The following is a 12025-nucleotide window of genomic DNA, read 5'->3' as shown; positions in this document are numbered from 1 at the left end:
AAAATATTTCCCTTTTCAGCTTCCTGCGTGGTAAGAAGTCTAAAGCTTCTTGCGTGGTAAGAAGTCTAAAGGGGGAACAAATTTGAGACTAAATGGAAAATATCTGTTGTAGCTGTTCATTTTCTTTCCTTTTTTAGCGTGTACTTTACAGATAACGCTGGTCATCGCATTTTTGAGTTAAATGTATTAGGTTAGGCTATAGTGTAAAACTTTTGGAAAGGTACACGCAGATTGTTGGTGTACACCATGAAGCACTTTTAGGCCGAAGGTAGCCTAAGAAAGTATATCGTATGTGTTTTATATGTTTTGATGAAATATTGTTTCAGAACTTGTTCTCATGCGAACACTATTTTTAGTTGACTCAATAAAATGTGGTCGGTTGTGAAATAGGGAAGGCCTTAACACGTTCAATGAATCGAAATTATGGAGACGGAAAATTAATCCTGAGAAAGACAAGAAAGAATTGAAAGAAGCGCAGTGCGTGCACAAGGTTCACCTGAATTGCAGCTAGCTCTCTCTTCGGTCTTGCTCTTGCCTCATTTAATTAATGCTTCATTGGACTCGTTGAATAATGACGCCTCTAGGTCAGTCTCGCAGTTCGACTTCCTTGTATTGCTTGCTGGCAAACTTCCATTTGCTTGCCCATTGTTATATACTTACAATATTGTGGCTGCCAATATGAAAAGCTAGTAGACAGAGTAAGCCATCCAGAAAGCAATGAGCTGCATTTCTGACGCGCCCTCAAAGCCTCCGGAACTCTAACAACACACCCAAAATATCGCGCGTCCGCATGGTCAGAATTGTGGCTTGCTCTTGTGACAGCGTGAAGCACAATAACATCATTTCTATAAGCGGGTGCGAAATTTAAACGAAATACCAGAAGAGGAGATATTCAAGTTGGATGTTTTATCTCCATAACTGGTTAATATGTGAAATCAGACATGACAAATGACGCATCAAAATGGCGCCTTGGTGAGACCGAACCGAGAATATACAACCATCATCCGCATCTACCGCTTCTTACGGGCTGCGAGCAGTTGACGGACACTTGCGCGCGTACGCGGTTAGTGTCAGGCGACGGTTTAGCACCCTCCTTTTTTGGTTGGAAGAGCACGTGACTGTTTGCCTGTTTGCTTAGCGCTCGCGTGCCTGCCATGCGCATGAAGATCAGTAACGTAATTTCTTCGCTGATATTATTGCAAAAAAAAACAAGAAAAACCCTATAGATTGCCCGAATGATAAAAAAGGGCCTAATAGAAAAATTGAAGTCCTAGTTAGGCACTCTCAGCAACGTACTCGCGACCAAGCTTGCTGTGGACAATAGCGGTGCTAGCAGACTCAATATTTTACAACGGAAATCAGAGGTGCCAGGCGTGCATTTACTTCAAATTACCGAGTAAAAGTTATTGCACGTGACACTGCAGAAGTTCAAACAACAATATTGCGATAGAGGGCATTGAAGGAAACTTTAGAGTGCTCCGGACATTCATTTAATGGTAAGAGCCTGAATGTCCAACGAGATAAAAGATCCACCGAGACGGAAGGTCCAATCGAGCCTGAATGTCCAAAGAGACAAAAGATCCAACGAGACCGAAGGTCCGATCGAGCCTGAATGTCCAACGAGACGAAAGATCCAACGAGACGGAATATCCACTGTTGGACATTTTGTATCGTTGGATCTTTCACCTCGCTGGACATTTAGACGTTGAATCAGCGGTGGGAGAACCTAGTGGCCAGCAGCGATCTGAAAGTGCAGACAATCATGGCCCCCAAGTGAAGGCTGACCGCTGATCACATGGCTTTCTGGAATAGGAAAACACTCCTACTTTACCGGATCTATAACATTTTACTACTGCTACTGTACTACTACATTTGTAATTCACTTTCATGAGTTCAAACTCTCAATAATTCAAACTGCCCCAACTTCCCCTTGCAGTTCCAATTTGCCAGCTTTCACTGTACTGTTCTAACTGCGTTCAAAACTTGTACCAAAAACCTGGCACAGCGGAATTGATAAAATCACTCCCATTGTTCCATGCTACAAAGCTTTTTGAAGTTCCTGAAAATATCTAAGATTTCGCAAATGGAAGGAGTGATCGTGGTATGTGAAATAGTTCAGATAATAAGACATATTAACAGCAATTCTGAATTGTGGACGGTTGCAGTGACGTTGTGTGCGATACTGCTAATGGTGTATCTGCGGTTTATGACCCTCGTACTTTACGGTAAAATGCAGAAACCCGGCAGGAGTCGTGATTCTTCACCTGTGTCGGCAAATAATTGGTTTCCCCAAATTCTGACACCTTCCTCCTTTGCGGAAAACGTCGCTGCTTTACACAGAAATGCCTGATGCAATATATATCTCTTTTTTATTCGACCATAATGTCAATGATGCGCATTCGTCACTGACTGTCAGTAAACCTCTGGGTTCTTTACAACGGTGAGTTGGATCCAAAAAAACAGGTGCTTCCTCTTCAGAATGTGTCACCGTAATACAGTTTTCAAACTGAGAACGTTGAAATGAAAATACATCGAAACTCTTGGTGTGTGAATTTATAATTTTTTAGTTTTAAAAGTTCTTCCAATAACATCAGTTTCTTTTTTGCTGTTTATTTTTGGCTTTTCTCGACTTCCTGAAATAAGAAAAATAAACGATTACAGCACATCGTTTTGTCTGCTTTACAGACAATCTAAGAATGTTTCACAAAATTTGGGCATATCCGAAATCCGATACTCAATTAATCTTCTTGCAGGATATTTCATATATTTATAATTAGGGCTTTACTACTCAACCTTCTGCTCAGTCTTTAAGCATGTCGAATTCTGAAACTCCCAAGAATGGTCAGGAATCAAAACACGTACCCATCTTTGCAGCCTTTGATGAGAAAGTGCTCTTTCTGCTAGCACCTTCTGGCGGACATACAAACTAGCTCACGCTGTTGTATTACAAATTTGAGTACATTATTCTACTCGCCTGAAGTTCTCTTTTATTAAAAAATTGCCGGCTTGCCATTGCGAAAGAAACATTCTTTGCGTTTTAATTCCCAAACGTCAAGCCTATGCGCATATACTGGACCAAATTTGTGCCTACAGATAATACCCTTATCAAGGTTCCCAACACGGATAACTTTGTAAAGGGAAGTTCAAACATTTATATACAATGAGGGTAATATTGTGCAGCTATTTATTTATGGTGCTTTGTGATCATTGTTACCCATAGGACGTAAGCGTGTAGAGGCTGTATCTATCAACGGCGTCAACATTACCCACACTACGCAGGTAATCTCACCTGCAAGAAGGCCTCATTTGTAGGCTAAGGATTGCTGCTATCTGGCGTTATTCGAATGCAAATTCCTGCATACCCATTGAACAGCTTTTTTCTAGAAAATGCCGTCGATAAGAGAGTTTTTATACCTGTAGTAGCACCGGTATTTGTGGTAAGGCATATCTCTTTCACAACTACTTCGATTTTTTGTCTCATGCTACTCAAATATCCACATATTGCCTTTGTACAATTCAAAGTCTGCAAGGACAAGCGCACCTTATTTTTCTGGGCCTACCCAGAAGTAACTACAGTTCGAGCACTATTTTCGAAACACCTTTATGGGTTATTGGTGTAATTGGGAAAACTCCTACATGTATTTCCCAAGGTATAACGAGATCTGCCCAGTGTACCGGTATCTAACGAGACCTGCGCACCAGACTGTCTGTTCTTCCGACTGTGCGCTCCACAAGCAGCTTTTCGTCCGCATTTGCCTTGACGACACACAATTTCTTCAAGATTCTCCAGTTCGAATATAAATTCAAATTTATTTTTATTTTGTTCTCAAACATGCAAACAAACTATTATACAGGCGAGGGTCCCAGAGCCTCACGACTGTAACGGGACCCTCGATGATGAATGCACAACGCGAATATCATCATCATGATCACCAGCCTATCTACGCCCACTGCAGGGCAAAGGCCTCTCCCATTATTCTCCAATTATCTCGGTCCTGTGCCAACTGTGACCAATTTATCCCCGCAAACTTCTTGATCTCATCCGCCCGTCTAACTTTCTGCCGCCCCCTGCAACGCTTGCCTTCTCTAGGGATCCACTCTGTTACCCTTAATGACCAGCGCTTATCTTGCCTTCGCATTACATGCCCTGTGTCTCAGAGATTAAAGAGATTCTGTCTCCTTGTCGGACACCCTTCCTTATAGGTATTTTACTGCTCTCCCTATGGAGGATGATGGTAGCTGTAGACCCATTGTAGATATCCTCTAGTATTCTTACATAAGGACGTGTCCATTTCTCAGCGCCGTAAAGGCTTCGCCTGCCCTCCTAACCTCGCTAAGCCCTATTATATCCCATTTAATGCCCTCTAATTCCTCGAACAACACCTCGAGGCTTGCTTCGCTAGATAAGGTTCGCGCGTTGAACGTTGCCAGGTTCAGATTCCATTGGCGGCCTGTCCGGATCCAGGGATTCATATAAGGCAGCTAAATAAAACAAATATTCATAATAACACCTAGTCAAAAAAAAGAAATCCACATATCGAGCCACATAGTTTTGAGAATCAGAAAACAATGAAATAAACAAAAAGACATAAACAAACCACAACAAACGAAAATTAAGCACAACAATACAAAATTAAGGCATACAGGAGCAACCACCACTGCAGACAACCATAAAATGTAAGTGTGACTTACTCTGTTAACGACAGCAAAAAATCTTTGAAGCATTTTTTGGAGATCGCTATGGATGATGAAGACTTTATGTCGAGAGGGAGGCCATACCAAAATGAAATTGCCGCAACGCAAGCAGTTTTTTTGCTTTTATTAGTACGCACAGTAGATAATAAGAAGTTATTTTCTACAAACCTTGTGACATTTTTTGCCCCTAATTGAACAAGATCGATGGCGTTGTATGAAATGTAACAGTAAAGTGTCATGTAAAAAATATGGCTAAGGTATAGTAAATAATTCCTTTACTGGTAATATCTTGTTCCCACGCAACAGAGGTGGAGCTGAAGAACGATATGAAATACGTTTCATAATGCGGATGGATTGATTCTGGATGTGTTGCGCTGATCAGATATGTGAACAATATGCTTCACCCCAGGAGGCAATGATATAATTGATATGACTATGAGGGAAAGCAAAAAAAAATTATAGCAGTGCATGCTGAGAAAAAAAACTACCGTGCCTTCAATATTGCGAGGAGGCCAAATGCTGTTTTTGGCTTAAGTTGTGTAAAAAAAACAAAACGTAAGACTAGGGTAGAGCTCGATGACAAGAAATTATGAAAGTTCGGACGACGAAATGGTGTGAGGTCCGAGCATTATTGCGCGGAGGATGCTGGCCTGCCTTATGGGGAAGTCCTGAAAATCATAAATTTAGTAGTTGTGGGTTAATACCTGAGTAATTGTTGCTATACAAATTAACGATGTTTTTGAATACAGTATTCAGCTTGGAGGTGAGAGAAGTTATCGATTCAGCCCATAAAGATATAGTGATAATATGAAGTAAATTTGGTAGGTCATTACGATATGCAATAAAGAGCCGCGGAGCCTGAATGGAACCCTGGGAAACATCTCGGTTAAATGTTATCGTTTCAAAGAAGGTATCAGCCACAGATACCGTGTACTGCTTTTGAGCAAATGACGTGTTATTAATGTTAGAGGTGGCCCTGTTACCCCCAACGCTTCTAATTTCTGGAACAAAATATCGTGATTAATCGTATGAAATGCCTTGCTGGAACATGGATAAGCTGAACCCACAAAATTTCCGGTGTCCATTGATTTGTTTATATAGCCTGTTATGGAAAGTAAGGATGGTTATTAAAACGCCCTGATCGGAAACCAAACTGTCATTCAAAGGAGATTGAATTTACATAAATAGCTAATAAGGGGTCTAGCAAATTAATATTCAATTATTCACAAACAGTAGGAAGAATGGAGATGGTATATAACTAGAAATTATCAGCCGGTCACCTTTTTTAAAGATGGGTAGGGCCTGTGCTTTTTTCACGGAGGAAGAAAAAAAACACTGGCTTTGAGGATAAGGTTTATTATGTTACTGAGCGTGTGGAAAATGACATGAGCAAACAATGGTAAATGACGTATGGAAATCTTATACAGGCCTGTACTTGTATTTTTGAGAGAGGAAGGCGTGCAATTACTTCGTTTGTTGTAACCGGGAAAAGAAAGAATTACTGGCTAGCACACTAGTTGTTCTGACACACATTTATATTCTGACGGGTGTGTATGTAACAAGTAAATTATTCACTGAAAGTATTAGCAATTTGAATGGGCTGATGAAAATATATGCCATTGTGTATATTTTGCGTACAGGAGCGCTAGTTGTAGCTGTGAAAAGAAAGTTGCTGTGTAGATTCCACTAGTTTTTTTTTAATATTGCTTTTATATTTAGTGAATTGGCATTCATAGTAACGCTTTCTTGCCTGTTTTAATAGCATGTTTACAATAGAACATCACTTTTATAACGCAGCACAAGCTTACAGCTAAAGGGTTGTCATTTTGTTCTTCTGTAAAGGTAATCTTTTTTCTGAGACTTTTTAAACGCCAACTAGTCATCGAACGCTTATGCGGGTGTTTAAATTTTCTTTCACATTTCACCCTGTTTATATTTAAAAAAACCTTTAAAATGACGAAGAAAACTGCTGCAGGGCTTCTTCAGAATAACACAGAGAATAAACTGTCGACCAGTTAGTTTCTGTTATGGCTTCTACAACTTTTTCAGCATCAAATACGGATGTGTAGTGCATAGTATTTCTACATGGCGCTTCAGTGTCAAAGATGAACAAATATAAAATTGATCAGTTACGTCAACGTCCACCACGGCAGACAGGGGTTGTGGCGTTATATTATTTAATGCGAGATCTAAGAGAGTGCGCGATCGTTGTGACGTGCATCTAGAGAGGGGGACGGCATTAATATAGAATTGAAGGCCAAACCCTGAGAACCAGTCAGTGTCGCAGAACACAAGTTGGAATTAGTGCTGAGCAAGATAATATTGATATCGCCTGCTAAAAAATATCCTTATTTTCAACACTTCATTTATTGAGGATAACATCAAGGCCAAGAAAAAAATTCCCCCGCATTTCCCCGAGGGGGAGAATGTGAAAGTGCGAATGCACGGTTGTCGGCCCGCTTGCGGCGCTTGCGCTCGGCCCCCGCAGCCCACCGCCTCGCCGCCTTCTCTTCCATCTCTTCCATCAGGTTTGTAGTATCACGTGTACACCACGCAGTTATCAAGCCGCTATAACGCCGCTGAGTCGCCAACACACGCCGCTGACGACGTAGTTTGAATGCGTTAAAGATATAAGGCACGTCACTAACACTGATATCACCGTCGCGTCCGTGGCTTGGTCGGTAGAGCGTCGCGCTGCGGCCGCAGAGTCCTCGGATCGAAACCTGGCGCCGGATGCTGTTTGTTTTTTAAATATAGAGGAGCACTGCGGACGCCGCCGCCGCCGCCGCCGGCGGTGGATGGTTTGGGGTCGCTTATAAAGTGCATTCGCACTTAAAAAAATCACGGAGGGAAGATGAAAGCGAAAGATTGAAGCATCCAAGGATGAAGCTTTTACTATTATGTGATAAGAAAAAGCGGTCCAGCCGGACACAAAACGATTCGCAGTGGCTGACATTTAGTGAAAGATCATGTCTGCGCATGTACGAGACGTCACGCGAGATAAAAACTGCGGTTCCTCTATGGCTGTCTGTTGAGCGGTGGCAGTACTCCGTTTGGTATGAGGGCAAAGCGTGCAAGTTACCATCGGTACCTGAAAGCCACGTTTCGGAGGTGTAAATGAATGTAAAATTATGAATTAGCCAGGCGATGAATCCATTGTGTCAAAATTTTCCGGAGGGCTCCGTGTACGAAAGTGTATCAATCAGCGCTAGTGATTAGAAAGTCGACTTTCGCTTCATTTGGGCACAGCAAAAGGCATTGGCTACGAAGTGAGCAGGCATCCATCAGGAGGAGGGTGATTACGCACGAATTACGTGAACACGCGCAGGTCTCTCTCTCTGTCTATGCGACAGACCTTCCTCTGTCTATGCGACAGAAAGACCTCTGTCTATTCAGGTCTATGCGACAGACCTTCCTGTCTTCTGTTTTACGGGCCTTGATACGGCAGTTACCCGTCCACAAGAATCGCCACCTAGATTCTTTCTTTAGTTCCAGGCACTTAAAAATGTTTCTTGTTTTCGAAGGTCAGGTGTTCGTTGACAAAAACAGGGGCCTGTGTTTTACCAGAGAAACCAATATTGCTTGTGTTTATCCTGGTCTCCCCCGCCTTCCGGACAAAGTCTTTTTTTTCTTTTCACGCCTGACGAACCGTGCGATAATGTTCTTTTTATTCTTGGTTTTCGACATACTCGTGACGCGGTGGACAACATCGACTTCCCAAGAATCGACATGGCACTCAATAGCACACATGGCACACACTCTGCAAAACGCCGGTGCTGACTTCTCCTACGGTTACAGCGATTCCCTTGATCTCGATATTTCTAGCTGTTGAGTATTCTGGAGCTTGGCCACCCTTTTTTCCTGAACTGCGTTCTGCGCCATAAACTGTCTGTTTCACAATATTAGTTTTTCCTGCTTTGCCTTCATCTCGTCATATTCCTTGCTCGTAAAATTGACACCTTCATCAAGTTTCACTTCTTCTGCAAGACCTAACGTTTCCATCGTAGCCTTAACCTCGAGCATACACTGAAGTTGCTCATTGAGCAGGGACTCAAGAATGGCAAGTTTCTTAGCAAGGTGCGCTGTTGTAGGCATGGTTGGGTTCACCGAGCACATAGAAGAGAAAATTTTGCAGGACAGCAGTAGCGGCAAACGTAATGCCAGAGAACATATGTAGCAAGAGACCCGCCTGCGGGTAGAGCAGGCAGCACTTAGCAAATGGGCCTTGTTGTTGCAACTGCTGCCGCCATGTGAAGCTGGCGGTGCCTTGAGGGTTCATTTTCAACATCCTCGGTGGTCGCGACGAGTTGACGGCACAAACGCGGCAGGCTGCAGACGGCTCAGGCGCAGCTGTTATTCTTGCGCGCCAACACTTGATACACACACGAAGATGCGGCACAGGCGCGCTAAGATTTTGACCACGGCGGCTAGTGATGACTCAGGAACTAGGGGATGTTGAGCCGGCGACCGAAATGCCTGCGGGTAGAGCGGACCGCACTTAGCAAATGGACCTTGTAGCCGGCTGCTGCTACTTGATGCCGCCCCTCTCAGTTGTTCATCCAGTTTCCTCTGTACGATCTCTCAATACCTACTTTCTGCTTTCATGTATTGGCATCATATACGGTTTGTACAGGTTCTCATGCAGTTCATTCAAGCGTCGTTGAGAAACGCATACGGCGCAGCCTCACTTGCACATTCCCATTCTTACTGACAAGGTAAGGTACACGGCTGCTTCAGGGTTGTACAAATTTCTAGTCTGTACCTCGCTCGTCACACTACCCGAAAAACACTAATTTTGCTGCAGCAACATACTTGGTTGCCCCAAGGGGACGACTCGCATGTTTTCCGTTACCATCCAAAGGAATGGTCGTTTCTCTGTAATGCAAAGCGGTTCGTCAAGGGCCTCGATTGCGGTACATGAGCGAATGGCAATGCAACGAACTTGCATAAGTAATAAAACCATAGTCAGGTGCGTAGCAGTGAAGGCTTACTTAAAGACGAGGAGACCCTTTCTTTGGTGAACGCAGCCAGAACCTGTAAGGAGCATCCGAACAATGGCGATGATGAACTAGCGTGCGCGTCTAAGCAAAGATATCGTGATGGTGAGTACAAGCCAGTTCCACGCCTGTGAAATCTGCTGAAACTACGTAGCTGACTTCGGCACGCTAGCCGCCACATTGCGCACAGACGGGGGTGGCTAAAAACGCCACTCGCCGCGGTGTGTACCCACTCGAAGTTGGCTGACGGAGATTTTGCTACTTTATCGGTGTATATAAGTGGGTCGTAGTCCGCCGCGTGCTGCGCTGCGCGAGACGAGATTCCTCATTGGACGGCCATCGTATCGTCTCGGGAGCACTTCTGGACCCACTGAAAGGGTCCTAAGGTAGAGGCTGGCGGTGGGCGCGTTCAGAAGTGCGCCCCTCGCGACAGTGTACGCCTAAAGTTCATTTGACTCCGGCCGTGTCACTAGCGGCGGGGTTGCTCACAACACTACTCGCCGCGGCATCTACGGACTGAATAGTCACGTACGGAGGTGCTGTAGTATATCGGTGCATATAAAGGTGATGGACGTGCGCAGGAGCCCAGATCGCGTACCACATGGCCGTCGACGTGATGGCGCCATCTGTCGGCAAAGCGGAGTACTTTCGCCTCGCGTGCCCATGCGTACCACTCAGATCGCGCCCTCGACGACTGTTGAGGCGGTAGCGTCATCTTTTGGCCATGCGGGGTACCTTCGCCTCCCGTTACAAGAATCAACAGACATTGCATGCGTCTACGCAAATCCGCTGATTCAAGTGTGCAGGAGGGCCACAATCACGAAGCACTGGAGTTGAATAAATGAAGGGGAACGCCAAAGAGACCTTTAATAATACTTGCCGGCGCTCACACATTACGTAATCGCACAGCATCAGTCATCCTGGCCGCAAGCTAAGTCTAGGGAGAGTGCCTAGTGAATCTATCCAAGCAAGAAACATGCACGACTTCTGGAGTATGCAAGTGGCTGTCAGAAACAGCGCGAACAGGAGCCATGCGGTAATTCACTGGCGATACATGTTTGAGCGCAGTGTAGGAGAAGAGTTTACCGCACAGTCCGCTGGTGCGAACGGGTGTCCACAGAACTTTGTCCTTCGGCATAAACGATACATCCGGGTGGGTAGCACCGTAGTAAGACTTCCCGAACTTGTGGCTTGCGGCAGTGTTCTCGCGTGAGCGCTAGCGGGAGTGCGCCGCCCGAGGTATAAATTGTCTAGAAACATTTGTCGTAGAAGGAACAGACGTTGAAAAGAAACGTCTGTTCCATCACCATCAACGTCTGTTCCTGACGTTGAAAAGAAACGTAGTTGAAAGAAGCTTTCCTTTCGGGTCAAGGTCAAGCCACAACCCGGTTGAGCGGATGCGCTCTCCCGCTCTAGCCCGGCCGTGATAAAGCGCGTAGTGCGTGTGAGATGGGCAGCTCTGAGTTACGTCAACACGTGGGCATGGTTTTGCAGCGCTTCGCAGACGCCACGATCCAGATGCGCATGTCCTGAGGTCTTAATAACTCAGCCCATAGTTATGCGGGCAATTACGTGATCGTAAATATTGATTGATTTGATTGATTCTGGGGTTTAACGCGCCGACGCAACGCACGCGATGAGGCGCGCCGTAGTGGAGGGCTCCGGATTAATTTTGACCACCTGGGGATCTTTATCGTGCGCCGAAATCTCGTACACACGGGCGTTTTTGCTTTTCGCCTCCATCAGAAAAGCGGCCGCCGTATCGTAAATATAACGCTGAAGGTCGCGTTGACTGATGATCCTCGTCAATTTCCACATCACAGTCACGCGCCTAGCTGCAAAATTAAAAAATATAATTGGAAAATACCCGGTAATTATTGTCCAAATAGCAATAGGCACTCGTTTTATTGCATCCGCATGGTGTCTCACCACTCCGTGCAAGAAAAGCAGTTTTACCTCCTAAAGGCTATTTTTATAACTCGCTTAGTCTTCCCTAAAACACCTTGTATACTGCGGATCAACGGGAAATATACGGATCCATCCCACAACTTTTAAAGTTCTTATACAAAAAGCCGTCGGACAAGGGGACAGAATATTCCCGTAATTATTTACAGCCTGTCTCAAGTGAGTGTTCAGAAAGCATAAGTGGGTGGCAAATTAATGGGAACTATCTCAGCCACCTCAGGTTCACCGAATTCTGTTAAAGCAACCGCGATTTGCAGCGCGTGCTTCACGAATTGTTCTCGGAAAGTATTGCAGCAGGCTTAAAACAACTTGTTCTCATCCACGCTGTGAAGGTGTTTGGACTGCGAAGCTATAAACGACACCTACAA

The 12025-nt window shown here is 44.5% G+C and overlaps 1 long non-coding RNA gene across 1 annotated transcript in view; it reads right to left on the bottom strand.

Annotated features, from left to right (window-relative positions):
- Nucleotides 1-2373: 2373 nt before the first annotated feature.
- Nucleotides 2374-12025, bottom strand: part of LOC144141749 (uncharacterized) — a 35019-nt gene continuing 25367 nt past the window's right edge. Inside the window, exon 4 of the long non-coding RNA XR_013316688.1 lies at nt 2374-2633. This is a non-coding gene — a long non-coding RNA (uncharacterized LOC144141749). The remainder of the gene's footprint in view (nt 2634-12025) is intronic.

The sequence above is a fragment of the Haemaphysalis longicornis genome, unplaced genomic scaffold, assembly GCF_048455015.1.
Source record: "Haemaphysalis longicornis isolate Haplotype H1 unplaced genomic scaffold, Haemaphysalis longicornis Haplotype H1 scaffold_6, whole genome shotgun sequence".
NCBI lineage: Eukaryota > Metazoa > Arthropoda > Arachnida > Ixodida > Ixodidae > Haemaphysalis > Haemaphysalis longicornis.
The sequence above is the reverse complement of the archived record's forward strand: the minus strand, read 5'-3'. Positions and strand labels throughout refer to the sequence as shown.